This window comes from Rattus norvegicus, unplaced genomic scaffold (genome assembly GCF_021556685.1).
Source record: "Rattus norvegicus strain SHRSP/BbbUtx unplaced genomic scaffold, alternate assembly SHRSP_T2T unassigned-0000039, whole genome shotgun sequence".
NCBI classification, from domain to species: Eukaryota; Metazoa; Chordata; class Mammalia; order Rodentia; family Muridae; genus Rattus; species Rattus norvegicus.
The window spans coordinates 19,908-30,000 of record NW_028238792.1 but is presented as its reverse complement, the minus strand read 5'-3'; the positions used below and the strand labels follow the sequence as shown (position 1 = coordinate 30,000).

General features: G+C 45.8%; 1 long non-coding RNA gene across 1 annotated transcript in view; it reads left to right on the top strand.

The window, feature by feature from the left end:
* Positions 1-2,356, top strand: part of LOC147997841 (uncharacterized) — an 18,378-nt gene extending 16,022 nt beyond the window's left edge. The window contains exons 2-3 of the long non-coding RNA XR_015647550.1: positions 1,020-1,218; positions 2,132-2,356. This is a non-coding gene — a long non-coding RNA (uncharacterized LOC147997841). The remainder of the gene's footprint in view (positions 1-1,019; positions 1,219-2,131) is intronic.
* The last annotated feature ends 7,737 nt before the right edge of the window (positions 2,357-10,093 follow it).

Sequence of the window (10,093 nt, the reverse complement as noted above, 5' to 3'; positions counted from 1 at the left end):
TACTCCCTGCCGGCACTGTCTTTTTTTTTTTTTTTTTCCTCTTGAGGGAGGTCGACCAGATGTCTGAAGTATCCGGCGACGAGAGCCCTCGCACGGCTTTGGACTTTTTTTTTTTTTTAATAATCTATCTATCTATCTATCTATCTATCTATCTATCTATCTATCTATCTATCTATCTATCTGTATCCATGTATATCTTTCTTTCTTCTGAGATTCTCGGAGGTCGACCAGTAGTCCCGACGGCACTTTGCCTTTGATGATCCCTCTCCAATTGTCCTAGGTCGACCAGATGTCCCTAACATATGGCGACGCGTACTTTACTCGATCCACCTGGTATTGACTTCTGGCTTTTTTTTTTTCAATTTATTAATGATATACCTATAATATATAATATATAATATATTATATATCGACCAGTTGGAAAACGAGGTCGACTAGTTGTCCTATGCCTTACATACAAAGCAGTGACTGGTACTTGCAGTACTATGATTTTTTTGTTTTTGTTTCTTTTTCTTTTTTTTCGGAGCTGGGGGACCGAACCCAGGGCCTTGCGCTTGCTAGCTAGGCAAGCACTCTACCACTGACCAACTGAGCTAAATCCCCAACCCCAGTACTATGTTTCCGCCCCCCCCCTTTGGTTTACATTCAATCTCTCTCTCTCTCTCTCTCTCTCTCTCTCTCTCTCTCTCTCTCTCTCTCTCTCTCTCTCTGTGTGTGTGTGTGTGTGACAGGGGAGGGTCGGCCAGTTGTCCCTTCCATTATAAGCAAACTGAAGGTATCAATTGGTCAGCTGAATAGTTCTCTGCTTTCCATTGTTCTCACCATCTCTCCAGTCGTATTTTTTATAAATATTGAATATTAAATATATGTGGGGGGGGTGTGGCTGTGTGTGCATGAGTTCCTAGGTACGAACCTGAGGGAGGGAGGGAGGAGGGAAGGAAGGAAGGGAGGGAGGGAAGGAAGGTCGACCAGTCAGCCTCCTTTCTTTTTTTTTAAAGTTATTTCCTCTTCTTTTCCAGAATTATTTATTTTGTGTCTATGAGTACACTGTAACTATCTTCAGACACACCAGAAGAAGGCCTCATCCCATTACCGATGGTTGGGAGCCACCATGTGCTTGCTGGGGATTGAAAACTCAGGACCTCTGGAGGAGCGGCCAGGGCTCTTAACCGCTGAGACATCTCTCCAGCCCTCTTTTTCCAGTTTTAAATAAGCCTCGTTAGTTGAGCGATCTGGGGAGTTGCTTTTCTTTCCAATTTGTGTGTGTGTGGGGGGGGCAGCAATGGATCCAGTATCCAATTCCCCTTTCTCTCGATAACATCTTATTACAGTAAGATGGCTCGATTTCATTTGCAATTACTTTCTTATTCTAGACGAAGGTTGATGAATAAATCTTCTTGTCGCTCCATGAAGGAGGGAATAAAATAATATTTGGCTAGGTCTATATTCCTTCATTTTTATTTCTCTTTGTTTCTTGTCCTTTCTTTAAAAGAAAGAGGTCAACAAATCGGTGTGTACCACCACCACCACCACCACCACCACCACCACCACCACCACCACCACCACCACCACCGAGTTGTAGGGATCCATTATGGGCCCCTGTCTGTCTGCCTGTCTGATTCATTCGTGTTTATTTAAACGTCCTCCAATGATGGTTGTGCAGTGAAAGAAATGCGTGCCCGAGCTCGAGCTCGTGCGCAAACACACACACACACACACACACACACACACACACACACACACACACCACACGGGGGGGGGGCAATGGGGGGTGAGGAGGAGGAGGAGGAGGAGGAGGAGGAGGAGGAGGAGGAGGAGGAGGAGGAGGAGGAGGAAAGCTTGGGTTGGGTGGTTTGAGGATTTGAAGGTTTAGCCCTGCAATGTTCCTTACAACTTAAAAACTTTGTGACACACAAAGCGATATTCATTTTCTCCTTCTACTTTTCACTCTGTAGACCAAGATGGCAGACTATATCAGCCTTTGTGGAATGTGACCTTGTATTGCTTTGCCCTACTCTGCTCTGCTCTGCTCTGCTCAACTTAACAGACGTGTTTTTGCTTTTGTTTATGATTTTTGCTTGCTTGCTCGCTCGCTCCCATGACTTGACTGTGGTTTCCCTTTCTATTACAGCACGGTGACCAGACTGCCTTGGGGTAATCAGAAAGGAGGCCAGAAGCAGTCTTTTTTCTGACGCACTGAGACTACATACCAGCCGATTTGGAGGAAAAGATATCCCTCTCTCCCTCCCTCCCTCCCTCCCTCCCTCCCTCCCTCCCTCCCTCCCTCCCTCCCTCCCTCCTTGACCCATTTTCCCTCTTTCCCGATACACTCAATAAATTTAAAGTAAATCAATGAATCAAGTCTCTAGTAATTTATTTGTTGGGATTTATTTGTTGGAAATTATCCCTCCACACCTTCGCCCCTCCCCCCACCACTCGAGGATGTCTCCCTGGGGGGGGGCGGGGGGGTTGGGTGGACTCGTGTAGGCATACCTCTCCTCCCTTGGCTTTCCGGTCCACTTCGCTCCAGCATACCTAACTCTTTGGAAATGGTAATAGAGTTCATGACACACCCTCACAGAGAGAGGAAGAGTCCGATCGTTCACTGATTCGCTCTCAGCCAGCCTCGCCCTGACAGCTCAGGCATGTCTAAATCCGAATGTGGGCAATATTTACATGACTTGACTTGGTGCTTCTAACTTTTTCTCTCTCTTTTTTTTTTTCTTCTTTAGTATTTTTTTCTTTACCCTACAAACAGCACACTGCAGCTGTCTTCGGACACACAGCAGATCGATCCCATAACAGAGGGTTGTGAGCCACCATGGGAATAGAACTCAGGACCTCTGGAAGAACACAGTCAGAACTCTTAACTGCTGACTCCATTATTTCCGATTAATGTTTAATGTTTATTTTATTTTATTTTATTTTATTTTATTTTATTTTCGGAGCTGGGGACCGAACCCAGGGCCTTGTGCTTCCTAGGCAAGCGCTCTACCACTGAGCTAAATCCCCAACCCCAATGTTTAATGTTTAAATAAATAAACCTTGTAAAGAAATTAAGCATCTTAAAACCATAGGCATGTGCATCCCCTCCTCATTCGTTCATTCCCTCGCTCATTCATTCAGACAGACAGACAGACAGACAGACAGACAGACAGACAGACAGACAGCAACCAAAGTCTAGCCTTTAACAAAGCAAGAAAGCATACCCTGCGGGACGCACAGATGAATTCCTGAGGCTTACCCTGCAGAGCTTACATGAGGCTTAGTAAAGGACTGACCTGACAACAGCTACCTACATACGTTGAAAAGTCTACCTGGTATTGACGGATGATGACAAACTGTATGTGTGATACAAAACTGTATGTGTGGTTCCCCTTATAACTCATCTCGAAGAGCCCAGCTGTTGGGGCTCGTTCTTTTGGGGGGAAATGGAGGCTTTTCATCTTTCCCAAAGCTCCTCCTAGATCCTTTCTGTCCATCTGTCCATCCGTCCGTCCGTCCGTCTGTCCGTCCGTCCGTCCATCAAATTCTACCCTAGGCCTGCCCTTAGGTTGGTGGTCGTCCATTGAGTGCTAGTGACTTCTGACTTGTCTCTGTCTTCCCCTCTGAGAACTGTATTTAGATCTGATGCAGGCACGCAGGCAGGCAGGCAGGCAGGCAGGCAGGCAGGCAGGCAGGCAGGCCCTCCCTCGTTTTGAAACAGACAGACAGACAGACAGACAGACAGACCAAAGGGTCAATGACTGACTGCACTTAAAGGGGCTGTTGACTCCTCTTTGGAGTTACCGCTGTTTAAAACTTGCTTGATAAAATAAAGTCATCGAATCCAAACTACGCAAAGGGGACACTATAACAAATTACGACTGCTTGTGTATATAGAAAACAGGGTTTTTTCTTTCCCTTATTCCATTATGTATGTTTGCTTTTCTTCAAGAATAAAACCGGCTAGGTGGTGCCTCGGAGACTTTTTTTTTTTTCCCCCCAGGAGTCCCTTCGGGCCCTGCCAGCGGGAGCCTGGACCTCTGAGGCCAGAGAGGGTGTGCTGTATCCCCGGCTCGCTCCCTCCCTCCTGGGATCAATCTAAAAAATGGACAGTTTTGGACACAAGCTTAAGTAATGTTCAGCTCATTCATGCAAGAGAGATGTAGGAAGGACAACACCCCCACCCCCACCCCCACCCCTACCCCCACCCGACCAAATAATACCCTAACCAATAAAAACTAGCTCCTTACTCCTCCGCCTGAGGATTTCTGCGGTCTCATGGTTTGTTCTTGGTTGTTGTTGTTGTTGTTGTTGTTGTTGTTTTGTTTTGTTTTGTTTTGTTTTGTTTTGTTTTGTTTTGTGTTTTTCAGACTTTAAGACAAATGTAGGGGTTGGGGATTTAGCTCAGTGGTAGACCGCTTGCCTAGGAAGCACAAGGCCCCGGGTTCGGTCCTCAGCTCCGAAGAAAAAGGAAGAAAAAAACAAAAACAATAAGACAAATGCTTGTTGTGATTCTCATTTCATTTCAAGGCTGCTATTCTCTAAATCAGAAGGACTCCCTTACAATTCTTCATGGGTAAACTTGCTTTACATCCCTGACATCAACAACAAAAAGAATTCAGAAAGTGGTGATGGACCAATCTGTTTGGGTGTTTCTTGCCTGCTTGACCTTGACTCGCACAAGAGAGCATAGAGAATAAAATAAAGTAGGTGGATGGAGAGATGGCACCGTCGTTAAGAGCACTGATTGCTCTTACAGCGGTCCTGAGTTCAATACCCAGCCAACACATGGCGGCTTGCAACCATCTGTAATTGTCAATCATGCCCTCTTCTGGGGTGTCTGAAGACACCTACAGGGTACTCGAATAGACATAAAACAAACAAACAAACAAACAAACAAATCTTTAACAATTAAAAACAAAAAGAATAAAATAAAGCGAAGGACCCGCCTTGGAGACCTGCCCGGTATTGCTCCAGAGTCTACTTTTTAAAACACAGAGGTAGGGGTTGGGGTTTTAGCTCAGTGGTAGAGTCCTTGCCTAGCAAGCTCAAGGACCTGGGTTCAGTCCTCAGCTCTGGGAGAAGAAAAAAAAACACACACACACACACACACACACACACACACACACACACACACACACACAGAGAGAGAGAGAGAGAGAGAGAGAGAGAGAGAGAGAGTTTGACAGCAATAAAAAACAAAACAAAACCACTTTAAAATACAGAGATGTAAGGATACTCAGAGGGCTCAGAGGAAGCAACCAAGTGTTTGTTATATGGGTGCCAACAATATGGTTCATCTCTTCTTCTCTTCCACGTGGCATGGTGGCCAAGGTGGTGGGGAAACCACACAGTGAAAGGAATTGAACTACAGCACACAAGCAAGTCTCCCTCCCAGACATGAATAAAACTGAAATTAGGCTAAATGTACAATGAAAGGAAGCCAGGTGTTCGTGCATGTCTTTATTTCCATCATTCAAGAGGCAGAGGTGTTTAGAACTGTGTCTCTGTGAGATAGAGGAAGGCAGGCAGGCAGGCAGGCAGGCAGGCAGGCAGGCAGGCAGGCAGGCAGGCAGGCAGGCCTGATCTAGGTACTGATTTCCAGGTCTATGTGCAGACACCCCTGACTCAAATAAAGGAGTGAAAAGGAAAAAAAAATACAATTCACCTGGAAGGGTCAGCCAGCCATCAGATGCAGTGAACTAGAAAATTGGGATTCTCAACTGAGGCCTGTTCCCTCCCTCCCTCCCTCCCTCCCTCCCTCCCTCCCTCCCTTCCTTCCTTCCTTCCTTCCTTCCTTCCTTCCTTCCTTCCTTCCTTCCTGGCTTACAGACAGCCAGGTCCAAGCCCAAAAGAGTCCAGCAAGGAGCTTAGAGACTATGAGAGAGTGCACAGGTGTTCTAGGGAGGAATCAGCTCACCACCCAGCATCCCCATTTGGGTTCTTGTGCAATCGACACAGGGAGATTGACAATCTGGAATTTAGTGAGAAATCAAACAAGGGACACAGAATGCAAAATATTTATTTACACAGCAAGTGGGTCAGTTGGATTAGCAAGCTAGGACACCCACCCCCGACCCCATCCCAGCCCCCTACCACTGCCGGGTCTCCCTTCCTTGTTATCCCTTTCTCATGCCTCCCTCAATATGGGCACAGAGGACCAGGAACATGTTTCTCTCAAAAACGCGTTTTCTGCTGTGAACTCAGTCTGGCAGAGAGTGAGTGGGTGAAGGATCCCTAAAGACCAGAGAGTTTATTAGAGGAAGGCTACCTCACAGTGTTCTTCACACCAGGAACAACAACAACAACAACAACAACAACAACAACAACAACAACAACAGCAACAGCAACAGCAACAGCAACAGCAACAATGAATCAACAAATGGTGGACAGGAGATGAGCAGGGATGCTGGGGGGATGGGAGGGAGGGTAGGGCTGGTGAATCTGCACCTCCCTGAAGGTCTGCCTGTGAAATACTGGTTGATATATGCCTAGTTGAGGACAATATTCCCCTCTCCTGTGGTTTTCAATGGGACATGACTTCATTGCCAGAGACTATGGAATTGTTTCCATTTTCCCCTTCAAGAACTGTGTTTAGATCTGTTACAGACAGGCTCTGGGTTTTGAAACAAACAAACAAACAAACACACACACACACACACACACACACACACACACACACACACACACAAGAGAGAGAGAGAGAGAGAGAGAGAGAGAGAGAGAGAGAATAGAGAAAAACAGAGACAGACACAAGAGAATTTGATCTCTCTCTCTCTCTCTCTCTCTCTCTCTCTCTCTCTCTCTCTCTCTCTTTCTCTCCCCCTCCCCCCTCCCCTAGTTTCTCAGACTGGGTTTCTCTGTATTCGTCTGTAGGGCGGGAAGGACTGAAACTCTCAGATTCACCTTTCTCTGCCTCCCTAGTGCTGCTTTGATGGTAGTTTGGGGAGATTGGGATAGGAAGTAAAAAAGCTTGAGTGCTGATATCAAAGCCTCCCCTCCCCCCCACATGCATGCATGCATACACACACACACACACACACACACACACACACACACACACACACACACACACCCCTACCTGTCTCCTTCACACAGTTATTAAAAACTTTTTAACTGTGATTTAGAAAGTGTCTAGGGCTGGAGAGATGGCTCAGCGGTTAAGAGCACCCGATTACTCTTCCAGAGGTCCTGAGTTCAATTCCCAGCAACCACATGGTGGCTCACAACCATCTGTAAAGAGATCCGAAGCCCTCTTCTGGTGTATCTGAAGACAGCTACAGTGTACTTATATATAATAAATGAATAAATCTTTAAAAAAAAAAAAAAAAAAGAAAGTGTCTAGATCATAGCTTCAGAGTCAGCACATCCTCTCCATACAGAAGACACTGACTGACTGACTGACTGACTGACTGACTGACAGACGGACGGACGGACGGACGGACACACACACACACACACACACACACACACACACACACACACACACAAATACATATTTATATATTTAAAATGATGCTTAAAAAAAACCCGTCTTCCTGTATAACGGAGGTTTAAAGGGAATCTGGCTGACAGCACGTTTTTGTGGTGTTTTAATTCCTTTTTTTTTTTTTTAACCAAATAGGAGGGAGATCTGTTGTCCCTTTTATTAAAAGCCAAAGTATTAAGTGGCGAGCCGATGTTTCAACTTTCACCATTCTGTTCCTTTCACCAAAAAGAGGGGGTTCTTTGGCTTTTCCTTTCCTTTTTGAAACAAAACCAGTTGGCCTAGCTTCCCTGTTCCTTTTCCCTCTTCCACGGTATGCTCGATGAAATAAAGTAAACAAATGAAGTTTCTAGTTATGTATTTGTTTGGGAGACCCGAACTATCTCTCAAGAGAGAGTTGCGGGTGTTGGGGATTTAGCTCAGTGGTAGAGCGCTTGCCTAGCAAGCGCAAGGCCCTGGGTTCGGTCCCCAGCTACGGAAAAAGAAAAAAAAAAAAGAAAAAAAAAAAAAGAAAGAAAGAAAGAAAGAAAGAAAGAAAAGAAAAAAAGAAAAGGAAAAAAAAAAGAGCGAGTTGCATCTCCCCGCCGCCCCCCCACACACAAGGCCTCCTCCCTGTATGTGGGGGGAGGGGGAGGGGTGGACAGGAGCTAGCTGAGAGGGGGTGGGGTGGGGCGGGGCTGGAGAATATGCAGGTCCCTGAAGGTCAGTCGGGGAAATACTGCTGCTGCCCTAGCACGCTTCAGTGCCTCTTTAGAGTTTAGAGTTTTCTAAAGTTTTCTGCCTGAAATCAGCGAGTGATGATTTCACTGTGAAATGATGTCTGATCATCGCTCTCGCTGTCCTGTCAGGGCTCCGGCTCCTGGCAAATGTCTGACTGAAGGAAACCTTAGTTAGACTCACACCCAGCTGTTTGGAAATGGTAATGGAGTTGATAGCACACCCTGGGGGAAAGAGGCAGACTCCCTTTTTGCTCACTCTCAATTCCCAGCCTCGCCCTGCCAGCTCGGGGATTTCTAAGTAAGGGTGAATCTGGACCATATATGTACAGGGTTTGGCGTTTCTGATTCATGTTTAATGTTTAGTTAAATAAAGCTTGTCAAGGGCTGGAGAGATGGCTCCGAGGTTAAGAGCACTCACCGCTCTGCTCTTCCAGAGGTCCTGAGTTCGATTCCACAGAAACCACATGGTGGCTCACAACCCTCTGCAAAGGGATATCCCATGCACTCTACTGCCCTGTGTATATGAAAAGGGCTTTAGTGTACTCAATGTAAGTGAAAATAAATAAGTAAACCTTTAAAAGAATGAAACAAAATGAAGCTTGCAAAGAAATTGAGCATCTTAAAATGCCAGGCACGTTTATCCGCTCCTTTTTTTTTATTTCGTGTGTGGATCACATAACCACAGAGGTGGTTCCCCTTTCCTTAACCTCGACAGCCCAACTGGGACAGAAGTGCAAACTATCATCTACCTATCTGGGAGTGGAGTGGTTGGATACAGGGAGATGGAGCATTTGCAGTTAGTAAAGTTCTGATGTCGGTTTTTATTTCCTTTCATTTTTGGATAGATATCGGGAGCCTTTTTTTTTTTTAAGTACAAATTTTGTTTTCTGTGCAACATTCTGATCATAGTTTCCCATCGCAAAGCTCTTTCCAGATCCTTCCTCCCCATCCACCACCCCGTACTAACCCAGGCCTGCCCTTAGATGTGGTTGATGCATACCCAGGTGAGTCTCCATTGGAGAAAGGACGATATTCCCATCTCCTATGACTGTCAATGGCCGATGACCTAAATGCCAGTGACTTCGGACTTGACTCCATTTTCCCCTCTGAGAACTGGGTTTGGATCTGTTGAACGCAGGCAGGCCCTCGGTTTTGAAACAAACAAACAAACAAACAAACAAACACACCAAAAAATATTTAAAGCAGGCAACAACTGCCTGCACGCCAAGAGACTGTTGACTCCTCTTTGGAGATAGTACGATGTGAAACTTGCTTAATAAAGTAGAGTCCACACAACACAAAGGGAACACTTTAACAAATTATGAAGGAGAGAGGGGGGGGGGTATGTTTATCTACCTCCTCTTGTTTCTCAGACTAGAGATTTCATCTTCCTCTGTCTCTCGAGTGCTGGTGGCTTTGCTGCTGGTTTGGGGGGGGGATTGGGATAGGGATAGGAAGAGAAAAGGCTTGAGTGCTGATTTTAAAGCTCTCTCTCTCTCTAAAGCTCTCTCTCTCTAAAGCTCTCTCTCTCTCTCTCCCCCCCTCCTTCTCTCTCTCTTTACACACACACACACACACACACACACACACACACACACACACACACACACACACACACACACTGGAGAGGAAGACAGGAAGACCTATCTAGATGCAACGTGAAGAAGGCCTATGTCAGATGAGTTAATGGCTAGGGAACTGTTAGCTGGCTAGTCTGCCATTTTGTTGCAGTTGCTAATATTATAAGGACACTTTCTCATTGGTTGTTTCTGCTGTTGCTGCCAGAATTCATTACATATTCTGTTAGGCTCTTCTGTGTGATAACACACTCAGAAACCGAACACTGTTGAAGTCAGTCTAACTGCTTTCTTTGTTGTCTAGTTACCCGCAATAATCTTGGACC